Source organism: Erpetoichthys calabaricus, chromosome 9 (genome assembly GCF_900747795.2).
Source record: "Erpetoichthys calabaricus chromosome 9, fErpCal1.3, whole genome shotgun sequence".
In the NCBI taxonomy this organism is placed as follows: domain Eukaryota; kingdom Metazoa; phylum Chordata; class Cladistia; order Polypteriformes; family Polypteridae; genus Erpetoichthys; species Erpetoichthys calabaricus.
Window position 1 is genome coordinate 171,943,850 of NC_041402.2, and position 17,610 is coordinate 171,961,459.

The following is a 17,610-nucleotide window of genomic DNA, read 5'->3' on the forward strand; positions in this document are numbered from 1 at the left end:
CAGAACTTGAGCAGTTTTGAGAAGAATTGGTTAAAATGGAAGAGTGCAGATGTGCAAAGCTGACAGAGTAAGAAACACCTGGGCACACTGACTCTACGCTGTCATGACTGCCAAAGGTACATTTACTAAATACAGACATGAAGGACATAAACACTTACGTGAACAGGATTTTGTGTTTTATAATTTATAATTAATTTAGACCACTTTGTAGAGATCTGTTTTCACTTTCACTTTAAAGAGTCTTTATCTGTTGATCAGTGTCAAAAAAGCCACATTTAATCCACTGAGATTCAATGTTGTAAAAACAAGAAAACATGAAAACATCTAAGGGAGTGAACATTTTTTAATGGCACTGTACATAGGTGTACTGAATGTGACAGCAAGCCTTCTAGTGTGTGTATAAATACCCATTTTTTCCAATATACTGTACACATATGCTTAATCTGCTGTTACCAGGGGTTAGTTAGAATACGGTCAGTGTCCCTCTTGTGAGCCCTAAAAGGTGACTACAGGCGCCAGGCATCTGGCCATAAATCATTCTGCTCCAACGCCTATACCAAGCGGGAGAGACAGTGCAGAAGCCTGAGCCCAGCTCCAAACTGAAATCCCCTCACAATCGCCAGCGCTCTCGATGTGAAACACAACGTACAGACTGAAGCGGAGGGTCAGCACAGCAGCACAACTGCTGGTAGGACCTCAGCTTCCACATCTCCTCCTGAGGACTCTGAACGTGTGCTAATGAATCATTTACATGCAATTATATCATCTTTACAGCTCTTTAGCACGTTTCCTCTGATGAGGAACTTAAGAGACTTGTCTGCAATCATTCAGCTATTTTTACTCTACCGTTCTGTAGCATTTGCAAATTAATACTCCATTCGCTTCATGCACGTACAGACACAAAAACAACATTTCAGAAATCCATCACATTTATTTAAATGATAAGAAAATAAAATTACGCTTGTTCAAATAAGCAAATCTGCTACCAATCTAAACCAGAACAATAGTGCCAACCACATTTCTTTGGAAAAATTTGAACACTCTGATTATTCCTGGGTAGTTAGCACTGGTGCATCACCAGCATCGTGGGTTCAAATCCCACTCCTGGTCGTGACCCATGTAGATTCTGCATATGCTCCATATGTCTGCTTGGTTTTCCCTCTCCTGTTTCCACAGATATGCAAGTTGGTTAACTGTGGATTTTAACATGGCTCTGCGTCAGTGTAATTGTTTTTTAATAATGGATGGACTTATTGGACAGGGTTTAATCTTCCTTATGCCCAGTGATAGCAGGATTGGCTCTGGCCCCCCAAAAGCCCGAACTGGATTAAATGGCTTTGACAATGTTGTGTTATATACACTCTGCCAGTGTGGTGGCACAGGGGTTTTAGCACAGCACCAGGGATTTGGGTTCAATTCCCAGGTCACCAGTGTCTGCATAGAGAATGCACAACCCCAACTCTAAAATTAGCCCACTGTGTGGCTAAGTGAAAGTATGTTCTTCATTGGCCTTCAGCTAAGGTGGATCTCCAGTCACTTGTGACCCCGAAGTTGTTTTCAAATGGGTGGATGAATGAACATAAGAAATCCTCAAAAGAAGGATAAAGAAAAGGAGCAGAATATAAGTGCCAAAAATAAAGGCTAGGGCTCCTAGTACTATCAGTGGTCATGGCCTCAAAGTTTTTGTTCCAACCTATCTGATGATTTTGCTCACTAGAAAAACTGTAAAATACTCCATCACCATTATTCACAATTTAGCACATTTGTTTTCAGATATTCAGCCTAGATGCCCACCCAAACTCTTGTCACTGAGCTGTCACTCCCCCAACAAAAAAATCCATTCATCAGTATAACCAGTTACACTCACTTCCAAAATGAAGACAGAAGTCCCATGGGGGACTGGTGATGCTGGTCAGGGCTAATAATGCACTTCTCTCTCATTTTGACCCCTTCACACTATTTTAGTATTTGATACATATTGAGAAGGGAATAGGGCTCAAGACGCCCTCATCATTCTTCTAGTGCCCCCAGTCTACCTTCCGTATTTCAGATTTCCCTTGAGATTCCCCAGTCACAGCCACCTAGGTTACTGCTCCCTAGATGTAGCCCACCATCTCCTCCTTGTTAGTGTTACCTAACAGCAAATATCGCTAAGCTGCCTAGCGCCAATAAGATGCCCCAGGACATCACAAAACAGCTGGATGCCCTGATCACATGCACTTCGAGTTTAGCACATGGATTGCAATTTGAAATCCCACCTCCATCTCACAGTATGGAACCCAGCAAGACATCCATTTCCTTAAAATAACGTCACCCTGTCCAAGTCAAGATTTCAAGTTGATGTTCCCAGTTAAAGACACCACATAAAAATATGAGCACAGCCCAGCGCTCAAGTATGCCAGCAATTCCTGGCTTTGGCATTGCACAGGTATGGCGAGTCATTATGGTGTGTCTAAAAAGAGAAGCTGTTCACTCCTGTTTCACTACCCTGCACTCCAGCATATTTCTATCCTCATAACCTGCTTCTCCTCCCTCCCGTTTCAGGGAGACGTAATCATTCCCTTCCTAATTAGTGTGAAAGCAGTAGAAATTGCAGAACTGTGCAAAAATAATAGAAACAAAAGCAAAGCAATGGAAATGGGAATATGCAAATGAAGTCTGGGTATTTTGTATTTGCTGTTTTGGCCCGGGGCTGACTCGTCCCCTGATACAAATCATCAATTAAGATCCCAGCAGGACTCACATTTAAATCGGCATTATTCCTTATCTGAAACAGGAAAACAACACAGTTAAAGGCTCACAATTCAGCTCATAAAAAGATGGAAAAAAAAAATAAAACAGGAGAAAATAAAACAACACAAAGAGACCAAAAAAAAGAGAAACAGCAAACAAACAAAACGACAATCATTTGTGGATTCAGGCACATGAAACTGACATCCAATCTGGCTGAACACCTGGCACAAAAAAATTAATTGTATGTACTACTGAGACCCTCCTGGCACTGCTGCGGAGAGGGAGAACCTCAAATCTGAAAAGCCTCAGAAGCAAACTGACATGGCAAGAGGGAGGCATCCTCATCATCTTCATCTTATAACATCTTCCTGCCCTATCATCCTCAGTACTGAGTACTAGCCAGCCCCAACCATCACTAGAATCCCTCAACATCTGCAGTATACAGGACCACTAGCACTCGCACCATGAAATTCAGGGAGCTTTCTACACTAAGGCTGCTGAACAGTAAAGACAACTATTGTTACATAACAAACAGCAGGGATAGATGGATGGATGGATGGATGGATGGATGGATGGATGGATGGATGGATGGATGGATGGATGGATGGATGGATGGATAGACAAACAGACAAGACAGACATAAAATACAATGTTTATACTTATTACCTAACTCACTTCTAAACCACACCTGCACCATCTCCTTCATGTCTACATGTCCATCTCACTGCTAGTCTCATTCACTGATCTGAACACGTTGACTCACACTACACATCTCTCTTAGATATCTGAGCCATAAGGTCCACCTCACTCTTACCTGTGCCAAACTGTCCACCTCAGTCATTCCTGAGCCCAACACATTAGACTCATTGACTATTTCACTCGCCTGTACCGGCATCAGTCTCCAAATCTCACACTCACTGTATGCAAGTTGAACTGTATACCCTCATCATACAATCACCTGCTACATTACAACTATATGATAGATAGATAGATAGATAGATAGATAGATAGATAGATAGATAGATAGATAGATAGATAGATAGATAGATAGATAGATAGATAGATAGATAGATAGATAGATAGATAGATAGATAGATAGATAGATAGATATGAAAGAAATGTTGCATGCTATGTATACTTTTGTGTTTGTGTCTCTTGTTGTTTTTGTACTACTGTCAACTGTTCTGAGGAGACATTGTACTATGCATACTGTGTACACAGGACAATACAGGGTGAGTCAAAATTATGTTTGAATGGCGGAAACAATTTATTCACAAAACATACTTCGTATGTGCAAGATGACTTACAGGAATGTCTCAACCTGTTCGCCATCATGTTCAACACACAAAAACCAACGAGCAACAGTACCATTTAAAGCCTAGACACACAATAGATGATACCACAGTCCGTATTCTGTCCTTCAGATCATTGAAATCACAAACGTTCCTGCTATGCACACGCTCCTTCACCATACCCCATAACCAGAAATCGCAGGGTGTCAAATGAGGGGAGTGTGGAGGCCTTGGCAATGGTCCACCACGACCTATCCATCGACCTAGAAAGGTGTGGTCGAGGTAAATATAATCCATTAGTGTTAACATAATTTTGACTCACCCTGTAAACCTGACTTGACTTGACAGTTCCATTGGTGAGCTCTGTCAATGGCAAAACTGAGCAGTTAAAGCTTTCCTCATCGTCTTCACAGAACTCACTCAAATGCACCTTCAGTATAAACAGTCTACTTTCAAAAAACCACAATGCTAATTGTTATTTTCTATGAAAGCCTGCCTCATCTGCCTCAGTGCCATTTTTGCCCCTCAATGAATGCTTTGCCACATATACATACAGCAGTGCCTTTTGACAAGGCCCTCCTTGTCATTTGTGGTTTATTGAGTAGTCCTCCTGGAGACCTTCTTACGTGGTAAAGTTGAGATCTCACGAGGATAACCTCTTATCTTACTCACAGTCTCCACTCACATGCTCAGAAACCTATGGGCCATTGGATTTATACAAAGTAATTAATACAATCTATTAAATGAAAAAATAATGAATTAGTTAATTCAATAAAAACATAATTTATGTCATTTACATAACATAGCATTTGGCTTTTGGGATTCAGAGAGATCCCATGACCATCTGGGGTTTAAAGGCCACAGATAAAGGAATTATGTCATGGCTTTGTTGTGTCTAGGTACCACCGTTAAATCACGAGACACAGTTTACTCTGGAGGTCAATCCTATGTACAGTCCTTTGTTTTGTGTTTTGAGATCAAAATCTGTGATCGCTTTTAATAGTAGAACAATTTCTACAGCTCTTTGTAACAAATTGTCATAGAGGGTTGTCGGTGGCCACCTCTAACAAGCTGTTATATTTAGAATACCCAACAAATTGGTAAAGATCAACATGTTCATTATAACAGATATGACAGACATACAGCCATTTTTTCATTTACATTTTTTCATTTAGAAGACAGTTTTGTCCAGAGCAATTTACAAAAAAGGTCAACCTAATCAAGTAAATACTGTATCACTCTAGTGGGCTGTGTAACACAAGGTTATAACACTGACCCTCGCAAGGCAGGAGCTCTGAACCAAACAGAACACTAGGAAGATAGTGACTCTTTCTTAGCCACTAAGAACCTCGCATCGAAGCCATATTCAGTTAACACAGACACTGCATTCACAGAACAAGTCTTCAAAAGCCTTTTAAACACACTGAAGGAGTCGGCAGTTCAGATGGTTGTGGGCAGCTCATTCCATCAACTATAAGTTACACATGAAAAGAGTCTGGGTTGAGATCTGATGCCGCACAGAAATGATATCACTAACAGACCTGAGTAGGCAAGAAAGAGCAGAGGGCCTCATGAGTGCAGCATAGGGCCTAATGAAAGAGAAACGATAGGCTCTGTATAATAAATGAGTACATACGTAGTTTCCCATGTCCATCTTTATCAAGTCCTTGTAGACTGAAAGACACCTATGGCTGTCTCTGACAAGCTGCTGATGAATAACCATTAATCAGGTCCTTTTCATTAGACTCTGTCATAAGCACATGTCTTCTCAGACAGGCTCCCTCATCTATTTCAGTCTACACTGTAAATCAGATCTTTTCAGATCATTTACTGGAGTGTCCTGAGGAAGGCCACCTCGTGGTCTTGCTCTTATTTACATGCCCATTTATCATATGTTCTGTTCATGGCATCATTTGAAAACCACCTCATCATCATGTGTATGCACTGTTCATTGTTTATTATGGTATCTCGTGAGGAAAACATCTTAATCCTCATGTTCTATCAGATCCAGAGTGAATGTTTTGATTGGTTGATGAAGACTTCCTCAAGACTTCTGCTCCCTGTCACCACTTCACTGTAAGAGGAGCTTCCGTTGAGCTCTTTAATTCCATAAGTGCCCCTCAACCCGATGCTGACTTTGTCTTTATCCTCAGCATTGAGATCCCCCTCCTTTGTGAGCTCCACCAGGAATGGGTACAGTCCACCCACAAACCAAATTGGCTGTCTTTGTAGCCCCTACAATTTATCCCCAACATTTTTAAACATTAAATATGCCCATTTATAAATCCAACAAGTGAATATATTCAATAAGCCGGAAGCTCACCAGTCAAGCAGATGGCTGTCTTCCCACAGTTTGAATTCGCCTGTTATTCCCACCCGCTAAAGACACATTTACTAAACAGGATTCATTTTTCAGCTGTATTTATTAAATATACAGTACATTTTCGTTTTGTTTTATGCTACTAAGTGAGAAAGATGGGTATCGATGGACAGTAGCCTGTTTTCAGATCTGTTTCTTAAACTGGACAACATGTGCAGACATTTCAAGGCTTCCATCCATCCATCCATCCATTTTCCAACCCGCTGAATCCGAACACAGGGTCACGGGGGTCTGCTGGAGCCAATCCCAGCCAACACAGGGCACAAGGCAGGGAACCAATCCCGGGCAGGGTGCCAACCCACCGCAGGACACACACAAACACACCCACACACCAAACACACACTAGGGCCAATTTAGAATCACCAATCCACCTAACCTGCATGTTGTCTTTGGACCATGGGAGGAAACCGGAGCGCCCGGAGAAAACCCACGCAGACACGGGGAGAACATGCAAACTCCACGCAGGGTGGACCCGGGAAGCGAACCCGGGTCTCCTAACTTCGAGGCAGCAGCGCTACCACTGCGCCAAGGCTTTTTTAGCTTATGTGACAAGGTCTGATATTCTCACTGCTGGCAGACATCTGCAATTACCAACAGGGGCCTGACGCTCAAAGGCAACACTAGTACAGAGCTACTGATGACGTACTGTAGTCATCCGATCACAGGTTCAGATTCACAGAACAAAAGGCAGCGTTCTTCTAAAACTAAAGAATGCAAAGCCAGTAGATTCGGCATAACCTACTAATCTCTAACTTTATAAAGTGCCCTTTGCTCACTCTCAAAATAGCTTAATTAAAAGATGCTAGATAGAGGCAAAAGAAGTGACACTTTCAGAGTCACACAGGCCTTTCAGATCAAACTTCTTTAGCCATCTTGACACCATCCCACTGAACACTGGTCACAGAATAAAGATCAAGAGTCACACAGAGAACAGCATGAAAGGAACCCGCCATGCTGGCACGCCTCTGGGTAGGATTTGCAAGTTTATGGATGCCCTTGTCTGCATGGCTGATGTGAATGGCTGAATGAGGAGTCCCAGTTTAAGAGTACAGCCAGGACAGAAGCAAGAAGTAAAAATGGAAAAATCATCAACACACCAATCCACCTTTACTCTTCTAAAGGACCCTGCAAAAAATGGTTTGGAAGTCAGGCATGGCACCATCATCTTGATTTCTCAAGAGTTACTAGTGAAGGCATCATCTTCAAATTGTTTGCACGCCGTTACCTACACACTCACACACAAGTGCGCCAAGCAACCACCTGCCTTCTCTTAAACGTGTGGAATCGATTAGAGTTTCTTTTATTAAAAACAAAAGGGACCGCCATGACTCATGTGAGGCTAACTGGATGAGAAGATTGCCACGGTGGATCCCCAGTGGGGTGAAGTGGACTGGCCAAAACTCCTTTCCTCAGCTAGCTGTGCCTTCATTGTTCAGGTTTTTTACTTTCAAGAGTTTTCTTACATTTAATGAGGACTTCATGGATATTATTTCTGAAGAATGTTTTATGTGGTATAGTCACAGCCTTTAGGTATCTGGAACTCAATTTTCAGAATTCTGTGCAGGGCAGCTGTCTCCTTCACATCTCTGTTGAGTTTGCTCCCATGTTCAAGTTACTGGCTGCCCCCATGAGAAGGTGTGTGACAATACGGCTAAGATGTCTGACTGGCAAGCAAAAGGCAGCTGGTTATGGCATGCAACCCTGTGATCACAATACTCTGACAGGGAAACAGGCTGGAGTGAATAGGGAGAGCTTGTGAGTGTGACCCTGTGATGGACTGTGGTTGGGTCCTGTGCTCCAACTGATGATGCTGGGTTAGGCTCCAGCCTCCATGGCAAGGTATGGAGGATGATTGTAAATAACTAATGTTTGATAAAGTACCTGTAAACGCCATGGGCTAATTCTTACTATTGAAATAAACAGTTTATTTGAGGGGTAAGGTCCTGCTTATGTCTCACCAGAAACAAAACATGCAGGAGCCCACAGCAGGGTCACTGATGGTCTCATTGCACCATGCCGGGCTGTCACCTCATACAGAGTAAGGGAAAGATCCAAAGAAGCAGGGAAGAAGAAGAAGACAGGGTGCTTGAGAACCCAAAAATGATGAAGTCATGATGGAACAAAGCATGTGAGCAACACCAGTTCTCATCACAATTTTCCCAATTTTTTTTTCTAACCTCTCAGTAACTGTAATTTTTCATTTTCTCATCTTCAGCTAAGGCAGTGAAACAAAGTTCTCTCCAGGCAAAGCAAATAATCTCAAAGGGTAACATATCAATTACTGAATAATAAGAACTTGAATTTAAAAAATAAATATAACTTATTATATAAATTATTTTAATCTTGGTCAAACATTCATGTCATGGCAACAGTTAAAGAGAGTAAGAGCTGATAGGTTTCCTTGGCATCAAGATCTATAGGGGTCCACAGTCCTTTATGTCACCCCTCAGTTTTTTCAGATTTAATACAAGACCACCATGTTTTGAATGGAATGGCCATTAACCAGACCTAGAGCATTCATTTTGAAGGGTGTTACAAAAACATTATGAGTTGTTAGTTCTGCGTAAACGATTACATAAGCCCCAATAATTACTGACTGACAAATCATATCGACTGATAACCTAACTCCCAATAATGATTGCCTGACAGAATGGTGGATTATCTATTCCTTAATAATGATTGATTGTCAGATAGATTCAAAACCCACCTATCCAAAACTGTCTGATTACCCAGCTCCTAATAATGACTGATTGACAGGCTGGCTGTTTAAACAACACCTACTAATGACCAACTGGCGGGCTGGCCGATATCCAAACACCTACTAATGACTGATTATCCATTTCTTAATAATGATCGATTTTTACATAGACTTGATAAACCACTCCCATTAATGATTGATTGACAGGCTGGCTAATTACCCAACACGTAACAATGATTGATTGACAGGTTGGACGATAACCCAACCCCTAATAATTACTGATTGACAGGCTAGCTGATTATCTATTTCTTAATAATGATTGATTGTCAGGTAGACAGATAACCCATCTCCCAAAAATGACTGACTGACAGGATGGCTGATTACTCAATCCCTAATAATGATTGATCGACAGTATGGCTAATTACCCAAGCTCCAAATATGACTGATTGATACACTTAATAACAACTGACTGATAATTTTGATTTTCCCAATTTTGATTGAAACCAACTGCAGTTCAGAAAAATGAAGAGTAGCAGATCTATATATTCTATCAATAAACCAGCAATGTCTTTTGAAATCTGAAGAGTTTTCAACCCAAAGGTGCAGCATAAGTTAGTGTAAAATTCAAACAAAACCCCAGAAGAAACACAAACCTCCAAAAATATCACAGCAAGTAAACACCTGGTCCAACCTGGGAAGTCTACCAAAAATCCTGATTTTGACAAATTAGTCACATATCTAGTGAGATATAAATTTACATTCACAAAGGTGCCTACTGCCAGAGAGAATGGAAAAATAGGCCAAACTCTCACCTCCACAACAACGTGTTGCCAACTAGCACTCAACCTCCCACTCAAGTAGAGGGGGCACTAGGCAAAGCTGCTCTCTTTCTAATGCGCACACACACACACCTTTATTTCATGATTCGTTTCAGTTTGCGTGTATAACTGACAGTAATTTTTTCTATAACTGTCACTTTGCTGCAAGTGTTCATCCACAATTTAAAGCATGTGTTTTCAATACCCCATATCTAAAGCTTGCTCAGTCCTCATCCGCTATGATCATGTCAGCTCCTGGTTTTCTAGCTTCAATTGTCTCTACTATCTGAATTATCCAGAACATTCTCAAAACCTCTTAATTGAACACAGGGACACTGTGAGCTAGGGCCTATACTATCTGCAGTAAATGGCAGACAGGAATCTGCCCTGGATGGGATTCCAAACCATTGCACACATTCAGTACCGAAATCCACACTCACACTCACAAGAGAGCAATTTTAGAACTGGCAGATACCCTAACTTGTCCTTCTTTGGGATGCTGGAGAGAAATATAGGATCCAGAGAAAAGTGACACAGATGTGGAACATGCCAGTTCCACACATAAAGATTCAAACCAAGGAAGATGGCAGCTCTAGCAACTGCACTGCTGCGTCATCCATCAATTACGCCTGCTATCATTTAGTTTAGCAATCTAACATCGCCTTTGTGTTTATGCTGTATATCATTTTGTCCTGTATTCTGTATTTATAATTAGCAAACACAGTGCTGAACTTTACAAGAATAAATCTAATTGCTTTGTTATTCCCAAGTTTCTACCTACAAAGTGTCAATCCAGTAATTAGGAACTTAGAAAGTGTGGCAAAATTTCCTAGGTCTTGTTGATTAAGATTTTCTTACTTCTTTTCAAGAGAGGCACAGGGTGTTTTCTCTAGGATTCACATCCCTTTCCAATACAGTATAACATGCATGTTATGTTATTAGCGATTCTAATTTAACTCTTTGTGAGTGAGTTTGTCTGTGGCTGTGTTTATACTACTATGTTTTCAATGAAAAATTTAGACATTAGTCTCCACTTTCATCTTTTATCCAGACTTTTGAAAATGCTTACCAGAGCCATATACTTCTTGTAATTGATGGTTGAAAACGCAGACTTTTGAAAATACAGACATGAGACATCTTGAGAATGTCCTTGCATCCACTGCAGTTTGTCTATCAAACATACAGTATGTCATGTCCACACTAAAATGTTTTTGTTTAAAAGTGCAGACATTATTCTATTACATTTTCACCTTTTGTCCCCTTTCCCTTACCATGGAGACTTTTGAAAATGCCAGCTCAGTACTGTAGTCTGGATGAGTGAAAAGACAGACTTTTGAAAATATAGTTTAATGTTGCTTGGATTGGTTGATGCTTATTACATGACCCTGCTCATTACAATGTCTGCAATGTTTCTTTCACTGATTGGTCACCCTTCACATACGAAAACTATACTCCAACATAGTGGGCAGAGAAGAGTTGCTTTCTATGGTGTTTGTTGTGTTGCTTACCTGTATGCATTTAAATTATGCTTTGAACAGTTCAAATGCTGCATACATGTGTGAAAAGGAAATACTTTACCGGATCGCTACAGGTTTGTGATAAATCTCGTGAACGGTGGTGGTACCGTCCTTCACTTTTGGGCATGTGTCCAGTGTATGTGCTTTTGATCGTTTTCATGCGGATAAATATACTTTTGTAAATTATGTGAAAACACAAGTATGAGCAGAGATCATTTTCGTTTAAAAACTGTGTTGTTTAAATGAAAACGCAGTAGTGTGAATGTGGCCTGTGTTGCTATAACCTGTGACGGACTGGTGGTGTATTGGATAGCACTATTGGTATTGGATAGAGACCTGGGTTTCAGTTCTGGCTCAGACACTGACCCAGGGAAGTTTGTTCTCCAGTGTTTTTGTTGGATTTTCTCCATACAAACTGATATTGTGCTGGTGTTGCCAGTGTTTCCAGAAGGAGGTGTTTCATCTCAAAGGGTACCTTGGATATCATCAAGAGAAGCCGCAGCGCATGACTTAATGGCAACTCTGGTCTATACAAGGAACTTAGACAAACTGCTTATAAGAGCACTGAGGGCATTTGTTAGAGGAATCTGTGAGCAAGTGACACATCATCTATGGCCTACTGACCCACATCCTCGGTTCCAGAGGAATGAAAGCATTATGCGCATCCGAATCTGTTCCTTGATGAGTCGCAGTCATGGCGGGTGATAGAACAGCTCTTACGGATGATGCTGCAGTTGTGATCCGCTGGACTGGCTTCTTTGTGCAGCTGTTTAAAGATGATCCCCCCAGCTAGGATGCTGGACATCTCTGGGTCCACAGTTCTTGAGGCTGATCTTCCAATTAGCTGTGAACCACCAAATCTCACTGAGATTACACAGGTGAGGGTAAGGAAGGCTGCAGGGATCTGTGGCTGTCTAGGGTGAACTTATCCAGGCTGGTGGTAAGGCTGTCCTCCTGGCATCGCTAGCAATCTTTACTTCAATTTGGGAGACGGGCATAATCCTAACTGACTGGAAAATGGGACTTGTCATCCCTTTCTGGGAAGGAATGGGAAGGGAAGGGTGATCTCCTGGATTGCGGCAACTACAGGGAGATAACACTGCTCTCAGTTCTGGGTAAGGTTCTTGCTAGGGTCATCCTCAATAGGATTCATGATCACTTGCTCACTCATCAGTGACCGGAACAGTCTGGTTTTACACCTAAGAAATCTACAATCAAGTACATTTTTGCACTGAGGGTTCTGATTGAGCACAAACACAAATATCTGCAGAGTTTCTTTGCAGCCTTTGTCAAATTTCGCAAAGAGTTTGACTCAGGTGATCGAGTTGCCCTGTGGGACATCCTGAGACTTTGCTTGATCCCCCCAAAGTTGCTGGAAATCATGGCTGGCCTGAATACTGGTACTGTCAGTGCCGTGCAGAACCTCTTTGTTTTTCCCAGTTGATTCTGGAGTTCATCAGGGGTGTGTTTTTGCTTCTACTCTATTCAATGCTTGTATGGCCTGGGTGTTGCCCAGGGTTGTGGGCATCTGTTGGTGAAGAAAGATTCACTGATCTTGACTTTCCTGACGATACTGTGATCTTTGCAGAGTCAATGGAGGCTCTGATGGGGGCTCTTGAGAGACTGAGTGAGGGGTCTGAGTGTCTGGGCTTGGGAATGTCCTGGATGAAAAACTAAGATACAGGCCTTTAATGACCTCTTGAGGACAGCCATCAATTGTGTGGGTATGCCCATGTAACACCTGGCTGCGACAGATAGATGGTTATTTCTAGAGGGTGGGAGTGGACCACATGTCTGCCTTGGGGGTTACCAACCAGGATCCTGAGCTGTTTGTTTTGTGGTGGGTGCGACAACGAGCTGTACTAGTGCATAATTCCTGAACTTATCTGTACCAAAGATGTATGTGTTGAATTTTTGCAGATATTTATCTCCTGAGTTGTCAACTGGTCATAGTTCAACAATTATTTAATGAATAATGTTAAGTTTATTTTTTACATTAATCAGATTAGAACTAATTTGTTTTACTGTGTGTTTAAACAAATATGTGTCTTTATATGTACTAAATATGCAATTAACCATTTGTAGACTTTATACTTGCATTTTACCTGAGTACTTGTCGCAGAACACGGTGAAGAGCACCATACAAAAATGAATAGTGTTGAACACTGTACTGAATTGAAAGGCTTCCTTACCAATAATATGACATTATGAAATGGAAATTGAACTGGAAATAACACTAAAGTAGTGTAGCTGCTCCGCTTTGACATTCATTGTTTTTTAAACCTCAGTCTACTCTTAACTAACTGTCACAACTTTGACAGTCAAATAAAGAATACTAGTTCTATTTTAATCTTATATTAAATTAGTCAGCATTTTTGTGGACTCATTCGGTACTTGGAATAAAAGTAGACTATATAATATGTATATTTGTATTGAAACATTAATAAAACAACATATTTTATTCTCATTTTACTATGTTTTCTGTTTCATTTCAACTCTGTTTTCTGCTTGTGAGCTCACTCACATAATTGCATTCAAATAGCAGCAATTAACAAAGAGCAGACACAGGTGCAAATGACAATGCATGATAAACAGGAGCAGCTACTTTGGTGTCACTTTCAATGGTGTGATCATTAGCAAGCACTCCTTAAATAGCTAAGACATTTTAAAATAAGTAATCAAAATAAACAAACAAGATCAGAAAAACTTAGTCCTACTTGTTAAATTTCTATAAAAAGTAAACAAAACAAGTTGGGAATTTTTGAATTGCCACAGTAACAGAAACAGTAAAACAGCAGAACATTAGAACGATGATGACAAGAATAGGCCAACAAAGCTTTCCAATCCTATCAACCCGATTTCTTCAAAATTACATCAAGTCGAGTTTTGCAGGTCCCTAAAGTCCTAATGTCTACCACACTACTTGATGACTTATTCCAAGTGTCAGTGGTTCTAGGTGTATGAAATTAACTGCTAAAAACTTTCCTTCAGTGCCCCCGTGCTCTTCTTGACTTCATTTTGAAGTAACAGATGGCACAGTTAAGAACAGAAATTGGATGGAAGGAAAACCTGCAACAATTGATACGCTCCAGAACTGGCATTGAGTACCCCTTTCCTGTATTCATGAGGGTCCTGGTATGGAGTTACCTTTTGGCTCAGTTCAAGTTACAAATGCAGAATAACTCCTCAAGTCGCAACTCACAATCACAGATATCTCATTCAGATGGAGTCGCTCCCACAGCCAATCAACTCCAGTCTCACTCAGCAGTGTTCCATGCAGATGCTCTGATAAAATGCTGACACTAAACATCTGGCTTATACACTCTTAAAAATAAAGGTGCCAAAGTGGGTCTTCGAAATCGATGAAATAGGGGAGCCATATTTGATTCCCAAAATGACCAACCACATGAAGGTTCTTAGACCAGTAAGAGGCTTCATACATAACCATGAATATTCTAGAAAGTTGATTCTGTTCATCTGGACATAGTTTTTTTTCCAGGGAGATACGCATAATGCATAATGAAAGGTAATGTTTATAAGGTTGGGGAAACCTGCAGTCAACTGCGACTGAGGAAGTCACTTGGATGAGTGATGTAACGTATCTCCATGGAAAAAAAAAAACTATGTCCAGATGAACAAAATCAACTTTCTAGAATTTCCTTACCTGGATTATTGGGCATGCATCGAGACATAACCATGAATAGAAGACAACAGATTTGTAAAATAACAGTGGGTTCCTGGTTTTAAAACAACTCTCACTGCATACAATAGCCCTGGATACATTCAGGTTTTCTTGAACTGTCAGTATCCTGGTAGGAAGTCTATTATACTGTACATTAAAGATTTCTGTTTTGTGCACATATGAACCTTTTCAAACTCCACAGAAACTCTTCTCAAAATGAAATGGCTCTTTGTCAAACAATGGTACTACAAGGAACCATGCAACCCAGTACAGTGGCATTAAAGATACAGTACTTTTCAAAACGTGTATGTCAGTATCTCACATGAATGTGAGCAAATACACACACACTTGCCTTACATCCAGATTTCACACACACTGTATGCTAAGTTGGACTGTATACCCCCATCATACAGTCACCTGCTACATTACAACTATATGATAGATAGATAGATAGATAGATAGATAGATAGATAGATAGATAGATAGATAGATAGATAGATAGATAGATAGATAGATAGATAGATAGATAGATGTGAAAGGCAAATGTCCCATTTACATATATAAAAGTTAACTAAGTTAGAACTATACTTGTTATATATATAAAAATATAAAATTATGTCACACTCAGATGCACTTGATCCAAGTCAGAACAGAAGGGATCAAGATTGGGTGCAAAGAAGAAACAAAAGCTAAACAGTGCAAAAGACCACCAGAAACATACATTACACACACACACACACACACACACAAACACACAATCATTTACTGCTACCCTAAACACTCCACAAACATAGACCAAGTATTTTTAAAAATGTTATGTTACATGTAACCATTTCTATCTATCTATCTATCTATCTAGTAGTGTTTCTAAGAGTAATTTTAGATAGTTTTTTTTCCCTTTTTCATTATTTGTATTTAAATATATGATGCTTAGAGACTGACTCTTTTAAAATATACAGGGTATATAAAGTGTATATCAGTGAAATATGTATATTGACTGTATTATATAACTTTCTGATTGGTGCCTAATGCTGCCAACACAGGCTGTTGCTCTTCACAATTCCCAAATGGAATAAGCAGTTCAAAAATGGATTTATGCACAGTAAATAAATGTGACTTATACTGAAACACCAAGACACCATGTTCAACAGTATGGTAGCTCTCTCTGGAGGAAACTCAAAATCCCTTTAAAAATTAGTAAATAATAAATCAGCATTTTTTAACAATTACCAAAAGCTATCTTGCCATTGTGCAGTAAAATTGAACCAATAAAATATTACTAAGGATGGTGATAATCACATTGTTTTAATACATTTACACAAAGAAATAAATAACATCTTACAGATTTGTAAAGTAACATGTATCTGTACGTTGGTACAATAATAACTGAAATACTATACTTTATACACAATGTATCAGTAAACATATATATATATATATATATAGGGTCAAGTGAAAGTTCAGTGAACCAATGCTGAACACGCAAAATATTGCTTCGACTCTTCATTTTCCACTCCTTGTTTTCAAAGTTTGCAGCCATGTTTGCTACTTATCAGATACCAAATATAAAAACCTTTTAAACATTACAGAATCCGACCTGTTAAAACAGCCATGCACGCTGCTGAACGTTTAACTACATTGTTTTCTCGAAGTATGCCTGTATTTTACATGACCAGACTCGTAACAGTTTCTAGGCGTTTTTGAAAAATGTAAGCATTTCGAAAATAATGTACAATTCCAGGTTTTTTCGGAGCAATTCTACTTTCCCGTTTATCATTTCGTTGTATCGGCGTCAATAATGATTCTAATGAATACTTATTTAGTTGGCTCACATCCAGCTCAGTTTTAAGAACAAAACAATGAAAATCTCATTAAAATCTTTTGCCTAAATCGGCTATTTACTTAGCTGTTATTAAAACAATTAGTGCGCCACAAAAGAACTGAAGATCAACTCCAGTTACCTTAAATAGAAGGGGTGCAGTTAATCTGGGATCACCGGCTTTTCAGCGGGCGGCTTGCCATTACAATCTCAAACAAAACCAAACACACTCCATAGGCATTCTGTATTTTACCTGAATTAATACTACGACTTGACTACAAAACCGAGTAAGAAAAAATGAGTTAGACCTGTCGTAAACCTGACGTGTCCTGAAAGAAGCACACTGAGAAAAAGTGAGGTTTCTGAAATCATTACAAAAGCTGCGTTACTTATGCCAGTAAAAAGGACTGGTGTAACAGCGAAAAAGTGTAAAACTGGGAAAACACTCATTATAACCTGAAACAAACGCTTAGAGTTTAGATAGATAGATAGATAGATAGATAGATAGATAGATAGATAGATAGATAGATAGATAGATAGATAGATAGATAGATCGTAACTCAACTTCTACAAACAAACGTCCACAAATGCGTATATATTCACATAATCCAAAATGTCTTTCTGCGTTCCGAACTTGCACCCCACAGACTTTAGCACGTACGCGGACTCGA

General features: G+C 39.9%; 1 protein-coding gene across 6 annotated transcripts in view; it reads right to left on the reverse strand.

Moving 5' to 3' along the window:
* Window positions 1-17,610, reverse strand: part of pknox2 (pbx/knotted 1 homeobox 2) — a 275,865-nt gene that overhangs the window by 256,614 nt on the left and 1,641 nt on the right. The window lies entirely within an intron of this gene.